Source organism: Oncorhynchus kisutch, unplaced genomic scaffold, assembly GCF_002021735.2.
Source record: "Oncorhynchus kisutch isolate 150728-3 unplaced genomic scaffold, Okis_V2 scaffold2487, whole genome shotgun sequence".
Taxonomy (NCBI): domain Eukaryota; kingdom Metazoa; phylum Chordata; class Actinopteri; order Salmoniformes; family Salmonidae; genus Oncorhynchus; species Oncorhynchus kisutch.
Window position 1 is genome coordinate 1 of NW_022264432.1, and position 16,390 is coordinate 16,390.

Sequence of the window (16,390 nt, forward strand, 5' to 3'; positions counted from 1 at the left end):
ATTTTGCCCTAAGCTGTCAAAGGACCAGTAAACTATAATGTTGTTTTTCAGAGTTGATGGAAAGTGACTAGACAGTGGCATTTATACCATTCTGGATTAGTAGTTCTTAAGTATGTCTGTGTTGTCCTCCATGTCCTCTATAAAGAGTCTGAATGATTTGCCTTACAATTAGCTTACAGACACATATCAACAAATACTTTGTTTGTGCTGGTCTTTGATTTAGTATTTATTCTGAATTCAATTACTTACAGAACTTTCTTTTTTGTATCATTGTAGTGTTCCAGAACACAGCTGGGGAAGGAAACGACATCTGAGGCAGGTAACTGCCAAAATAAAGTTAACACCAACATAATGTGTCTTAATAGGGCGTTGGGCGACCACGAGCCAGAACAGCTTGGCATAGATTCTACAAGTGTCTGGAACTCTATTGGTGGAATCCAACACCATTTTCACACAAAAAAATCCATAAATTGGGTGTTTGTTGATGGTGGTAGAAAACGTAGACTCAGGCACCCCTCCAAAATCTCCCAGAAGTGTTCAATTGGGTTGAGATCTGGTGACGTAAACGGCCGTGGCTTATGGCTCACATTGTTTTTCATGCTCATCAAACCCATTCAGTAACCACTCGTGTCCTATGGATGGGAGCATTGTCATCCTACGGACAAGTATTGTCCTGACTTTGAAGAATCCCTGTACTGATTCCCTGCTATTCTACAAAGTTTGCCATGAGGATGAGCGAAAATGTTGCAGTTTTCAATCGCGCTATAACACGGATCTTTGGGGCATAGCTATGGTAGCCGAGAATAATGGTGAAAATAATTTGTAATATCTTTATTCTATTTCACCTTTATTTAACCAGGTAGGCTAGTTGAAAACACCTTTATTTAACCAGGTAGGCTAGTTGAAAACACCTTTATTTAACCAGGTAGGCTAGTTGAAAACACCTTTATTTAACCAGGTAGGCTAACCAAGTTCTCATTTACAACTGTGACCTGGCCAAGATAAAGAAAAGCAGTGCGACACAAAAAACAACACAGAGTTACACATGGAATAAACAAACATGCAGTCAATAATACAATAGGAAACGTCTATACACAGTGTGTGCAAATGAGGTAGGATAAGGGAGGTAAGGCAATAAATAGGCAAATAGCAATTAAACACTGGAGTGATAGATGTGCAGAAGATGTTTGGTTTTTTCACCTTTATTTAACCAGGTAGGCTAGTTGAGAACAAGTTCTCATTTACAACTGCGACCTGGCCAAGATAAAGCATAGCAGTGTGAACAGATACCGACACAGAGTTACACATGGAGTAAACAATAAACAAGTCAATAACACAGTAGAACAAAGAGTCTATATACATTGTGTGCAAAAGGCATGAGGTAGGCAAATAATTACAATTTAGCAGATTAACACTGGAGTGATAAATGATCAGATGGTCATGTGCAGGTAGAGATACTGGTGTGCAAAAGATCAGAAAAGTAAATAAATAAAAACAGTATGAGGATGAGGTAGGTGAATTGGATGGGCTATTTCCCGATGGACTATGTACAGCTGCAGCGATCGGTTAGCTGCTCAGATAGCAGATGTTTAAAGTTGGTGAGGGAGATAAAAGTCTCCAACTTCAGCGATTTTTGCAATTCGTTCCAGTCACAGGCAGCAGAGAACTGGAAGGAAAGGCGGCCAAAAGAGGTGTTGACTTTAGGGATGACCAGTGTGATACACCTGCTGGAGCGCGTGCTACGGGTGGGTGTTGCCATCGTGACCAGTGAACTGAGATAAGGCGGAGCTTTACCTAGCATGGACTTGTAGATGACCTGGAGCCAGTGGGTCTGGCGACGAATATGTAGCGAGGGCCAGCCGACTAGAGCATACAGGTCGCAGTGGTGGGTGGTATAAGGTGCTTTAGTAACAAATGGATGGCACTGTGATAAACTGCATCCAGTTTGCTGAGTAGAGTTTTGGAAGCTATTTTGTAGAGGACATCGCCGAAGTCGAGGATCGGTAGGATAGTCAGTTTTATCAGGGTAAGTTTGGCGGCATGAAGGAAGCTTAGTTGCGAAATAGAAAGCTGACTCTAGATTTGATTTTAGATTGGAGATGTTTGATATGATTCTGGAAGGAGAGTTTACAGTCTAGCCAGACACCTAGGTACTTATAGATGTCCACGTATTCTAGGTCGGAACCATCCAGGGTGGTGATGCTAGTCGGGCGTGCGGGTGCAGGCAGTTTTACTAGCGTTTAAGAGCAGTTGGAGGCCACGGAAGGAGTGTTGTATGGCATTGAAGCTGAGGTGCAAGTAGAGATACTGTGATGCAAAGGAGCAAAATAAATAACAGAATGGGGGAGAAGGTAGTTGGATGGGCTATTTACAAATGGGCTATGTACAGGTGCAGTGATCTGTGAGCTGCGTTGACAGCTGGGGCTTAAAGTTAGTGAGGGAGATATGAGTCTCCAGCTTCAGTGATTTTTGCAGTTTGTTCCAGTCATTGGCAGCAGAGAACTGGAAGGAAAGGCAGCCAAACGAGGAATTGGCTTTGGGGGTGACCAGTGAGATATAACAGCTGGAGCACGTGCTACGGGTGCTGCTATGGTAACCAGTGAGCTAGCAAAGCTATCAAAGACTTATAGATGACCTGGAGCCAGTGGGTTTGGCGACGAATATGAAGCGAGGGCCAGCCGACTAGAGCATACAGGTCGCAGTGGTGGGTAGTATATGGGGCTTGTTGACAAAATGGATGGCACTGTGATAGACTAGGTCCAATTTGCTGCGAAGTGTTGGAGGCTATTTTGTAAATGGCATCGCTGAAGTCAAGGATCGGTAAGATAGTCAGTTTTACAAGGGTATGTTTGTGAAATAGGATGCCGAATCTAGATTTAATTTTGGATTGGAGATGCTTAATGTGAGTCTGGAAGGAGAGTTTACAGTCTAACCAGACACCTAGGTATTTGTAGTCCACATCTAAACCAGAACCGTCCAGAGTAGTGATGCTGGACAGGCGGGCAGGTGTGGGCAGTGATCGGTTGAAGAGCATGCATTTAGTTTTACTTGCATTTAAGAGCAGATGGAGGCCATGGAAGGAGTGTTGTATGGTATTGAAGCTCGTCTGGAGGTTAGTTAAGTGTCCAAAGAAGGGCCAGAAGTATACAAAATAGTGTCGTCTGCGTAGAGGTGGATCCGAGAATCCCCAGAAGCAAGAGCGACAACATTGATGTATACAGAGAAAAGAGTCGGCCTGAGAATTGAACCCTGTGGCACCCCCATAGAGACTGCCAGAGGTCCGGACAACAGGCCCTCCGATTTGACACTCTGAACTGTGTCTGAGAAGTAGTTGGTGAACCAGGCAAGGCAGTCATTTGAGAAACCAAGGCTGTTGAGTCTGCCGATAAGAATGTGGTGACTGACAGAGTCGAAAGCCTTGGCCAGGTCGAGGAAAACAGCTGCACAGTATTGCCTCTTATCGATGGAGGTTATGATGTCGTTTAGGACCTTGAGAGTGGCTGAGGTGCACCCATGACCAGCTCAGAAACCAGATTGCGTAGTGGAGAAGGTACGGTGGGATTCGAAATGGTCAGTGATCTGTTTGTTAACTTGGCATTTGAAGACCTTAGAAAGGCAGGGTAGGATAGATATACATACAGTGGGGCAAAATTATTTAGTCAGCCACCAATTGTGCAAGTTCTCCAACTTAAAAAGATGAGGTACACTTCAACTATGACAGACAAAATGAGAAAAAAAATCCAGAAAATCACATTGTAGGATTTGTAATGAATTTATTTCATTTTTGTAGAGGCTCTACAATGAAATAAGGCCACAATTACAAACCGAAAGAGCAATGGACAAGGCATACTGACATTAGGGAGAGGCATGCGTGGCCGAGTGATCATTGGGTCCAGTGAGTAGCTGGGCGAGCTGGAGATACTGCGATTCAGACAGCTAGCAGGTCGGGGCTAGCAGGAAAACAGAAGGGCATTAGAGGGACGTTGCGAGGGAATTACTCAGTTGTAGCCCCTTCGTGCGGTTACGTCGGCAGATCAGTCTTGGTGGATCAGCAGGGCTCTGTGTAGTAAAAGGGTCAAGGCCAATTGGCAAAATAGGTATTGTGGCCCAATATAAAAAAGGAAAATAATTGGCTGATGGAATTCAAATCAAATCAAATTTATTTATATAGCCCTTCGTACATCAGCTGATATCTCAAAGTGCTGTACAGAAACACAGCCTAAAACCCCAAACAGCAAGCAATGCAGGTGTAGAAGCACGGTGGCTAGGAAAAACTCACTATAAAGGCCAAAACCTAGCAAGAAACCTAGAGAGGAACCAGGCTATGTGGGGTGGCCAGTCCTCTTCTGGCTGTACCGGGTGGAGATTATAACAGAACATGGCCAAGATGTTCATAAATGACCAGCATGTTCGAATAATAAGAAGGCAGAACAGTTGAAACTGGAGCAGCAGCACGGCCAGGTGGACTGGGGACAGCAAGGAGTCATCATGTCAGGTAATCCTGGGGCATTGTCCTAGGGCTCAGGTCCTCCGAGAGAAAGAAAGAGAAGGAGAGAATTAGAGAACGCACACTTAGATTCACACAGGACACCGAATAGGACAGGAGAAGTACTCCAGATATAACAAACTGACCCTAGCCCCCCGACACATAAACTACTGTAGCATAAATACTGGAGGATGAGACAGAAGGGGTCAGGAGACACTGTGGACCCATCCGAGGACACCCCCGGACAGGGCCAAACAGGAAGGATATAACCCCACCCAAGTCGGCCTGAGAATTGAACCCTATAACCCCACCCAATTCTTCAGCTAACAGTCCGGTGTGATCTAGACAGATAGCGGGCCGTGGCTAGCAGGCTAGCAGATGGGGACGTCGCAATGGGGGAGCCAGTTGAAATCCCTCTCAGGCGGATTATGTCTGTAGTCCATTCGTGAAGGATCGACGGGGCTCCATATCGGCAATAAAAGTGGTCCAGGCCAATTGGTAAAATAGGTATTGTAGCCCAAGGAGTAGCTGATGGACCTCTTCAGCTAGCCGGGAGATGGGCCTAGCATAGGCTAGCTCCAGGCTAATTGGTGGTTGCTTCGGGACAGAGACATTAGCCAGGAGAAGCCAATCGGATAGCAGCTAGATAGCTGCGATGATCCGGATGAAAAGGTTCAGAGCTTGCGGTAGGAATCCGGAGATATGGAGAGAAATAAGTCCAATTTGCTCTGGTTTGAGTCGCGCTGTGCAGACTGGCGAGAGTTGTCCGGGCTAAAGGTAGCTGATGACCGCTAGCAGTGGCTAGCTGACTACTAGCTACTTAGCTGGCTAGCTTCTATTGGGGGTTCCGGTTCAAAAGTAAAGAATTGCAGAATCATTCCACATTGGTGTGAGGCGGATTGCAGGAGAGTATGTTGAAGTTGAGGTTAAGAAAAATATAAAAAAATATGTGCGAAGAAAAATATAATGGCCTGCCCAGCATTTTATACATGCCCCTAAGCATGATGGGATATTCATTACTTAACTAACTCAGGAATCACACCTGTGTGGAAGCTCCTGCTTTCAAAATACTTTGTTTCCATTATTTTGACAGTTACCTGTACATTAATTGAAGAAAAGTTTCAAATCAAATGAAACTGTGATTAAAATGAGGTTGATGGTCATTTCTGCACTTTTCACAATTCTTTGGCATTTTCTCCAGAGTGTATATAAAATGATGTTTGTGATATATCTTGTTTCTGTTTCACCTCTTAAATGGTTGTAGAATCCACTAACAGAACTACACAGGTCTCAATTTGTTGATGGAAGGCTGTGTGATTCCCACCAACAGGTTCCTCTTCGAAACAACAGGAATGATGAGAAGATAAAGAAGAAGAAGAAACAAAAGAAAAGGCGAAAGGATGTTCTTGCAGGTAAAAGCCATCCTTGCTATAGGCTGTACTGTTTGTTCAAATATTTTTTTTTATGCAACCATTACTATACGAGTTGATGCTTTCTTCTGTACACTGTACTAAGTGGCCCTTTCAACTGAAATCCCAGATGCTGCGTTTGTGGATAAGCACATGAGTGCACTAATCAAGAGGGTCACAATGGTAATGGCTATAGCAGATGACCTACTGGGAGAGGACATGATCCAAGATGAAATGTATTCGATTATTGATGTAGCCGAGACCAGTGAGAAAAAAATGAGAGTTATGTACAAGGCTCTACGCTCAGGAGGACCACTGATTAAATCAGCCTTCTACACAGCTCTCCAAACTAATGAACCTAATCTTGTCAAGGACTTGGGTAAGAACAATAGATACTATTTACACCCTGTGATTACCCTAACACATAGTGTGCATTGTGATGTACAGTACACATCATATATTTTCACATTCCTCTCCCATTTTAAGATTCCCCCTGAAGACAGACCTGGCTTGGGTTGGTCCTCAAGTGCTGGACAAAGGGCAGCAGGCAGTCTCACCGGCTGTGGAACTGCAGCGGAGTTACTATCCTCCTAATGCCGCTACAGGTGTTGGGGGATATAACCAACTAGCTCTATCATCCTCTTTTGTTTTTGTGGCTTTATGCTAACTGAAATCTGTGCTCTTGCAATCTGCTATAGCCTAGTACTTTGTTTTCATCACAATGTTTTGTGTGTTTTTGTTTTTATCAAGCCCATCTTTAGTGTTCTTACTGTATGTGTCAGGGAAAGGGACAACACAAAACTGGTTAAATATGATGTTAGTTTAAAAAAAATTGTGCATGCATAAATACTTGAGGACAACAGAGGGACAAACAGGTTGAGTAGCATATATGCTTGTTAATTGATTTATGCATTATTTGAAATATTTGGTATATAATACAATCATGTTATGTGGAAATGTTTGTCACAATTTATTTGACCAGAGGACAATACCAGTGGAAACAGTGCCATGAAGTAAAGGGCAACCCAAGATAAAATGTTGATCATGTATGTAACATTTTGTTTTAGATGTGAACTTGATTATACCAATGAATTACCAATGAATTGTGTTTATCTTATTATGGTACCTGGTTTATATCATCATTCATTCTGTTTGTTCAAAATCATCTCTATCATCATATCTTCAACTAATTTTACATTGTATGTTTCTGAGTTGAACGTCTCATTGTTTCATTTTTTCCTCAATAAAAATAAATGTTAAAGGTACCACAGACATAATATATATCTCACATGAATACTACACAGGCAATTTAAATATCAACATTTAATATGGTGATTCTGCAATAAATACATCATGCATAGGCCTATAAACAGGAAACATTTACAAAATGTATTGTGTTAAACAAACAAATTACAACAAAAAGTCAGCAATGACGATCTATATACAACAACAACACCAGAAATCCTTCACTGCTACATAAGGCTATGTATGGTGACGTAGTGCTGCTTAAGCAGATAAATGAGTCAGTTATTAATATACATATCCCCCTAGAAAATGACTCCGGGTCAGTATCAAAGTCTCTCCCAGAATGACACGTTAATTACATGTTCGTTTTGGCTGCACTGGTTCATGAAAAGCCCCAGAATTGCAAGAAGATTTGCCTGGCTAACACGCTCATACCACAAGCTCTCCTCTCACTGTGTACCACGTGGGCCTGTGCATCAGTCAGCCTACAAGAAGACTGCTCTGAGAAAAGGATGTTATAGTTACTGCACAGTGGTGCGTTACATTGGTTTTCATTTTCAATGTTTTCTCTGTAAATCCTCTCATAGACACTGTCAGCATTCAGATATCGCAGTCATGTTTATATGTGAAAGGCAGCTACATTTCTGTGTGTGAGATATTCTAATCTAAAGGATCTCCAAAGACATAGGCTTGTCTGTCAGCGACAGCTCCAACATGCAGGTTAATAGACCATCTGAAACCAAAGCATGGTTCTATTGGTACAGTGTAAAATAAACATGAAAATAGTGCTTTCAATAGTAAATGTTCTGTCATTTGGCCTTGATGTTTCTCAGCAAAACACATTAATGTATTAAAACGGCACACACCACACACAAACCTCTGAAATGTTACAGACTTCACACAGAACAGAGATTGAGCAAAGCCTTGAAAAGTTCAGCACCATGAGCCAGAGGGAGAGAGTCCTCTAAGCCCTTAGGCTGCATGGAGGGAGATGGAGCACTGGAGCTCAGTGGAGAGGAGAAACCTGGAGAGAGAGAGAGAGACCTTTTACACATTACATTCACACAGAAACAGGTAAATGAGCAATAAACAATTTACCCTGCCAAGATGGCTTTACATTTCTGAGACATACAGAGGAACCATTGTTGTAGTATATTCATTTATTGTGTCAACAATTCTGTCTGTATTTTATTGATTAATTTGGACATAAAAAAGACAATACGAAGATGAGAATTAAAAGACAAAATAAATGTACAAGTGGAGGAGAGGTAAAAAACAAACACCCTAAGGGTTTTGTAAAGCACCTCCCTATTTCAAATAGTAGAAAAAATAGTTATATTTCCCCCATGCTTCAACCCAATCACATCTACAGAGGTAATGGTTTGTGTGTGTTAGTGAGAGGTTGCCTGGGTAGCTGTGTTTTGCACTGGGTGAAAGTTGATTGCAGTTGTTTTGGAACTGGGCTGCCTCCCTGGTGTGAGCCAGGTTCCCCGTTGAAAGCCCATGGCGAAGTCGGCTTTAAAAAAACGTAAGCATGTGGAGCATGTGGAGCATCAAGTAGGATTCTGTGTATTCACATACAAAAGAAAAGGAATGAGCTTATCGTTCTGGTCTCAGTTGAATTCATTTGAATTGCTTTGAATTCAATTCTACTTTCTCTGGGGTGTGTCTAATTCAAGTTTTCATTCATGGGTTGAATTGAATTAAATTCAGGAATTCAGAATCAACCCCAACCCTGGCTAGAACGAAACCCTGTCTCCTGTATCAATCATCAACCACTGGATGGAGGCAGAACTTTAAAACATAATCCCTCTTTGCATTGTATAACAAACTCTTGATATTGATGTAACTTGTTGTATAGCTTTGTGATTGATGATACTGTTGTTGTTTTTAATTGCATTGAGTATGATGGGTCTATCTTGCCAACTTGCCATCTCACAGTCTAAGAGGACCACAATGGAAAGAAGCCATTAGGGCTTGTTTTTGTGTGTTTTTATGCTTGATAGTGTTTAGTGACATAATGATGTCTCTGGCGGGCGCAGCCTCCTACTTTTAATGATCTAATAAAGCCTATCAATTAATCAATCAATCAGATATCTCTAAGCTGATGAAGCAATCTCATAGTGAATTCTCATGGCACCATTTTATTTCATCATAGACATTAACCTCTCTAGGGTATGTGGGACGGTAGCGTCCCCCCTCGTCAACAGCCAGTGAAACTGCAGGGCGCCAAATTCAAAACAACAGAAATCCCATAATTAAAATTCCTCAAACATACAAGTATTTTACACCATTTTAAAGGAGGCTTTTGTCCGTTCATGTCACGGGCCATAGACCGATGCCCCACAGCTCGCCCATGATGAGTGCGCAATAGAATGACCTTACTCAGTATATTACTGTGATTGAGCAATAGTGCTTAAACTAATTAAGACATCTTGGCAAGTACATTTTTATTGTTTATTTACCTGTTTCTGTGTGAATGTAATGTGTAAAGGGTTTCTTTCCCCTCTCTCTCTCCCCAGGTTTCTCCTCTCCACTGAGCTACCTGTGGTGTCCACCTGGGAGGCCAGCAAGCCCTGGGGAAGGCTCAGTCAGGTGTGTGTGTGTGTGTGTGTGTGTGTGTGTGTGTGTGTGTGTGTGTGTGTGTGTGTGTGTGTGTGTGCATGCATGTTGTTGTACATGTACTTGTATGTGTGTGGTTACCAATTGTTGGTAATCCCTGTTGTGTTTCCATTTCTAGAATACTGTTTTGTGTACACTATACAACATTTTGTGGACACCCCTTCAAATGAATGGATTAGGAATGGATTTCAGCCACACCTGTTTCTGGAAGGTGTATAAGATCGAACATACAGACATGCAATCTCCATAGACAAACATTGGCAGTAGAACAGCTTTACTGAAGAGCTCAGTGACTTTCAAAGTGGCACTGTCATAGGATGCCACCTCTCCAACAAGTCAGTTTGTCTGCCCTGCTAGAGCTGCCCCGGTCAGCTGTAAGTGCTGTTATTGTGAAGTGGAAAACCGTCTGGGAGCAACAACGGCTGAGCTGCGAAGTGGTAGGCCACACAAGCCTACCACATAAAATACACAATAACACAATAAGGCTTCTTTCCATTGTGGTCCTCTTAGACAGTGAGATGGCACATAGCCAAGATTGACCAATCATACTCACTGCAATTAAAAACAACAACAGTATCATCAATTACAAATATATTCAACAAGTTACATCAATATCAGCAGCACAGAGGTGCTCGCTTAAGTCTGATCAGCAGCCAACAAGCAGATTATATCTCAGTTTGTTATACAATGCAAAGAGAAATTGGTCTAAAAGTTCTGCCTCTACTAACTGGTTGATGGAGGAGACAGGAAACTGCACTCGTTTGAGCCAGGATTGGGGTTGATTCTAAATTCCCGAATTTAGTTCAATTTATCCCATGAATTGAACATTTGAATTTGTCACACCACACAGCAAGCAGAATTTGAAATGCATTTGAGTTAAAGGAAGTAGAACTGAATTCAAAGCATTTCAAATAAATTCAACTCAGACAAGACAGATACGTCTCATTTGAACTCAAAGACAATTGTTTTGTCATTAGATGTTAGGTTGTTCCCTTCCATTCAGAAGTGTTTGATCTAATGAATTCTGGAAAATGTATTTTTATTCTGATATTTAATAACATGTGGGCAATTGACAATTTTATTTAAAATAATCCCACAACACCCTCCCCCTCACCCCCCCATTAACAAAATATATATGATAATAATAATGATAATAACTAACACCCTTGCCTTTCTTCATCTAACACTCGCACTTTTTACTGTAACTGACTTTGCTGATATCTTCTTTATTGAGGAACATTTGTACTTACTATGACTGAGATATGTGGTTGTCTCAACTAGCCATCTTAAGATGAATCCACTAACTGTAAATTGCTCTGGATAACAGCATCTGCTAAATTATAAAAATGTCAAATGTAAATGTAAACACTGCAAGACAACATGTCAAATCAATTAACTTTTGGGCCTAAATTAAAAATGTCAGGTTTGAGTCGCATCCAATACAACACAGAGTGAAACCCTCTGTATGTTCAAGTATTGTGGTGGCAGCATCATGTTATGGCTATGCTTGTCACGGGAAGAGAGGGATTGCAGAGTGTGTCAGGATCAAAAGAAAAGGAGCAAAAACCAGGTAAAAAGTTAGAGTAAAACCTTCCTCAGTCTTCCTCAAACCTAACCCTGAGATGGCTGCCCAAGGTGCTTCCACCAGGTATTTACTCTGGACTGGGAAAACTTAATGCGTTCAACACATATATTTTCTGATATTTTTTCTGATATTAGAATTTTAAGGCATTAAAATGTAAAGACTGTGCAAGGATGTGTAGACATTCACTAGGAATATATATCTGACCGTACATAATCATAACAACACAGCCTTTAGCCTCTGAGTTGCGCACTCATCATGGGCGAGCTGTGGGGCACCGGTCTATGGCCCGTGACATGAACGGACAAAAGCCTCCTCAAATCCAACAGTAATCTGTGTCACTCGTTCATGTCGTCAACAAGGCAGCATTGTGCATCGTCCAGAAACATACATCTCTTCCATAAAATATGTTTACATTTTAAATTAGATTTCATTGGGAATGCGGACAAAGCATTTTGATCGAAAGCAATTACTTTCGTCTGTGAATACACAGGCCTACTCGCCACTCCACATGCTTAATTACCTCACTTTTGTTTTGAGCCGACTTCACCATGGGCTTTGAACTGTGAACCTGACTCACTCCCAGGAGGCAGCCCGGTTCCAAAACAGTTGCAATCAACTTTCACCCAGTGCAAAACACAGCTACCCAGGCAACCTCTCACTAACACACACACACTATCACCTAGGTAGATGTCATTGGGTTGAAGCATTGGGAAATATTACTATTTTTTCCATTACTATTTCAAATAGGGAGGTGCTTGACAAAAACCTTAGTGTGTTTTAGTAATTTACCTCTCCTCCACTTACATTGATTTTGTGTTTAAATTCTCATCTTCAAATTGTATTGCCTTTTTTATGTGCAAATGATTCAATAAAATACACACTGAACTATTGACACAATTGGCTGATTGAGATAATAATTTAGATAAAATCCTAATTATTCTGATGTGTATGGTTCTGTTCTCTCAGGGTGGGTGAGTCTCCAGAACAAGCCAGGAAAGTACAGAAGAAGCAAAAGAGCCCTCCCACTAATAGGTACAGTAGAGAACAGTGCTGCCCCCTACTGACTGCACATAAGTGTCTCTTATTGTCTCCTATACTTCACATCTCTTACTGTCTCCAATATTTCACATATCTTACTGTCTCCTATACATCACATATCTCACTGTCTCCTATACTTCACATCTCTTACTGTCTCCTATACTTCACATCTCCAACTGTCTCCTATACTTCACATCTCCAACTGTCTCCTATACTTCACATCTCCAACTGTCTCCTATACTTCACATCTCCAACTGTCTCCTATACTTCACATCTCTTACTGTCTCCTATACTTCACATCTCTTACTGTCTCCTATACTTCACATCCCTTACTGTCTCCTATACTTCACATCTCCAACTGTCTCCTATACTTCACATCTCTGACACCGTTAGTCAGGGGTGTGGATGGTCAGGTGGTGTCACTCCTTCACTCATAACCTCAACGTAGTCGTGGCGCTATCTGACGTAAGACAATGAGGGTTGTGTGCACTGCAGTAAAACACACTTGTGTTTTTTCCAGATACAGACACACCTCAGAGATAGAGGTCATTGTTTCCCATGAAGGAAGAGAAGGGAACACTCTTCTACTGATCCTGAGAAATGGACATGACTTTATAACGGCCCTTTTCTCTTTCTTGCTCACACACACACACACACACACACACACACACACACACAAAAGTATCCTTCCCTGTTAACATAATCTTTCTGTGATACCTAGGTTTAGACTTTGCTATAGAAGCCTTTCTGATGTCAAATGACCCTGCTGGTAGTCACATAGATAGTAGCCATTTTTAATGCATCAATGTGTTTTGCTGAGAAACTTCAAGGCCAAACTCTTTGGAGATCCTTTAGATTAGAAGATCCCACACACAGAAATATAGCTGTGTTTCACAAACAAACATGACTGATATATCTGGAATATCTGAAATCTGACAGTGTCTATGAGAGGATTTACAGAGAAAACATTGAAAATGAAAACCAATGTAACTCACCAGTGTGCAGTAGCTATAACATCCTTTTCTCAAAGCAGTCTTCTTGTAGCCTGGCTGACGCACAGGCCCACGTGGTACACAGTGAGAGGAGAGCTTGTGGTATGAGCGATAGTGGTTCATAGAGATTACAGTTTCTATGTGAAGGAAGACGAAGGAGACCAAGTCATACACAACTTTTTAATAGATCCCCGGGATCAAATATCGCAGATTACTTATGATGGTATTGTTTTTGTGTATCTACATACTGCCTTATGTTAGTGTCGTGTTTCACCTGCTTCCGACTCTCCAACCCATCATTACAGAATACCAACTCAAAATATGGAAGCAGCAGGACAACCGGACATCTCCCAGACGATCAATGAACAAGGTGACCTTCTTCGTCAACACCATGATCAGCTGGTTCAACTGGGGAAGGCCATGGAAGATGTTCTCCATAGTCTACAACTTACCAACAGGGGAGGATGTTCTAGAGCCTACTCTACTCAATGAGTCAGTACCCCAGCCCATTCAGCAACCCGCTCAGGTCAGCGATGCCCGTGTAACCCTCCCAGAGAAATATGACGAGACAACATCCAAATGCCGTGGCTTCCTCCTTCAGTGCTCCCTCTATTTTACACATCAGATGGGAGCTCCCACCACTGAGAGGTCTAATGTTGCCACGGTTATTTCTCTGCTGACAGGGCGGGCATTGGAATGAGCTACGGCCGTCTGGGAGGGAGGAGAGGAGGAGCCCAAGTCTTATGAGGAGTTCATGGCTCTGTTTAAATGTATTTTCGATCATCCCGCAGAGAGGGAGGCGGCTGCTGAGTATGTGCTTACGTTCCGGACAGTAGGAGCTTCCAGTGGATGGAATGAGCCGGCGTTCAGCAAGTTATTTAGAGGAGGTCTGCGTGAGGAGGTCCAGATGGAACTGACCGGCCAAGATGACAACCTAACCCTGAACGCACTCATTGCAATGGCCATCAGTCTGGATAACCTCCGGGGAACGTCGGCATCTCCATCGCTTCTCTCCCTCATTCAGCGAGTGTTCAGAATCAGAGCCTGAACCCATGGAGGTAGGAGCCCACATGTCTCCCCGCAGCGGAACGACGCAGACGGATACAGCTGGGGCTCTGTCTGTACTATGGCCAGGGAGGGCACAAGCTCCAGCAGTGTCCGTTAGTTTAGAATCCGGAATCCACTAGAGCAGAGGAACGGTCACGTGATGTTACATCCCCCGGACAAGGACTGAGTATTCTATCTACTGCTCTTCCTGTTAGACTTTTTTTAGTACCCATCACTCTGGCTGACTGTCCCTCATGCCCTGTGGCTACAGCTTTAGTGGATTCAGGCGCCGCAGGGAACTTTATGGATCAGACCCTTGCCTCCTCTCTCAATATTACTACCTACCCCCTCTCCTCTCCTTTTCTGGTTCAAGGTCTCAACTGCCGGCCTCTAGGATCCAGAACCATCACACACATCACCCAACCACTCACCTTCACCGTGGAGCCCAATCACCAGGAAAACATCCCCTTCTTCATCATCAGTACACCAGTTCACAAGATCATCCTTGGCCTACCTTGGCTTCAAAGCCACAACCCTACCATCTCATGGTTCAGGATGAGAATCACCGACTGGTCACCTGAATGCCGGAAGACCTGCTTTCCTGTCCCTGTGGTGCCAGATCGGTTGAGAGTCTTGTGGTTGCCCTCCAGCCCAACATCCCAGAGGAATATCAGGATCTAAGGGAGGTATTCTCCTAGACCCGCGCTACCTGTCTCTTCATCCCCCCCTGGGACTGTGTCATTGACCTGTTTTCCGGTGCTACACCTCCGCGCAGACACATCTACCCTCTGTCGGTGGCTGAGACCCAGGCCATGGAGGACTACATTCAAAAGGCGCACCAACAGGGTTTCATCCGCAGATCCACGTCCCCTGCATCGGCTGGTTTCTTCTTCGTGGCCAAGAAGGAGGGAGGATTATGGCCTTGTATCGATTACTGTGGACTCAATGACATCACCACAAAGTATCGGTACCCTCTCTCACTGGTGTCGTCAGCCATCAAGCAGCTCTGCGTGGCCTGGTTCTTCACCAAACTGGACCTGCGGAGTGCCTACAATCTCATTCCATCTGGAAGGGGGATGAGTGGAAGACGGCATTCAGCACGATGTCTGGCCACTACGAGCACTTGGTTATGCCCTTTGGCTTAGCCAATGCTCCTTCAGTGTTCCAGGCGTTCGTCAACGAGGTGTTCAAGGACATGCTCGGACGTCAGGTGATTGTGTACATTGATGACATCCTGATATTCTCGACCAACCTGGAAGATAGCATCACTCATGATCCCAGCAGTCCTGGAATGCCTCTTGGCTAACCACCTGTTCGTCAAGGCAGAGAAGTGCCAATTACACCAGAGGGCTGTCTCCTCTTGGGCTACCAAATCAGCCCACAGGGAGTGAGGATGGAGGACAAGAAGGTAGATGCAGGTCATGGCCAGTCCCAACCGCCATCAAGGGGTTGCAACTAAGAATTCTTTATTTTATTAAAACTTTTCACCTGCACCTCCTTTCGACTCATCATTACAGTAACAAATTAAATTGATATTGCCAAACGCTACTTGCAAACTCAAGACAACTTGGGGGTTTCTAATCTCACGAGACATTTTCTTATTAAATAGATTTACGTTTTGTCAAATTCTGAAATAGATTTATAAAATGAACGAAAGGGAGTGAGGTCACAAGGAATTAGGATAGGGGTTACCAAACCTAAAATTAACTTGACATTTCTTTTAGTTCATGAACTTGGTTGACCGGTTAATGTCGCCATGTCTAAGGCTAGTTCATGCTAAATAAACGATGGGGTGGATTTAAAACAAACGCTTAATGATTGGAGTAAAGACAGTGGATTTAACATTATCATGTTTGGTTTATAATTAGTACTTTTGGATTGCTGATTAAGATGAAGATGAAGCATAATGAATGCTAGCGAAACGTACACAGTCTTTTCCAGAAGAAGAAGGGGTTTCATTATCATA

General features: G+C 42.9%; 1 long non-coding RNA gene across 1 annotated transcript; it reads left to right on the forward strand.

Moving 5' to 3' along the window:
• The first annotated feature begins 5,265 nt into the window (after nt 1-5,265).
• LOC116370223 (uncharacterized) lies at nt 5,266-7,160 on the forward strand. Its single transcript, XR_004208714.1, has 3 exons — nt 5,266-5,898; nt 6,026-6,274; nt 6,382-7,160. It is a non-coding gene; the product is annotated as an uncharacterized LOC116370223 (long non-coding RNA).
• The last annotated feature ends 9,230 nt before the right edge of the window (nt 7,161-16,390 follow it).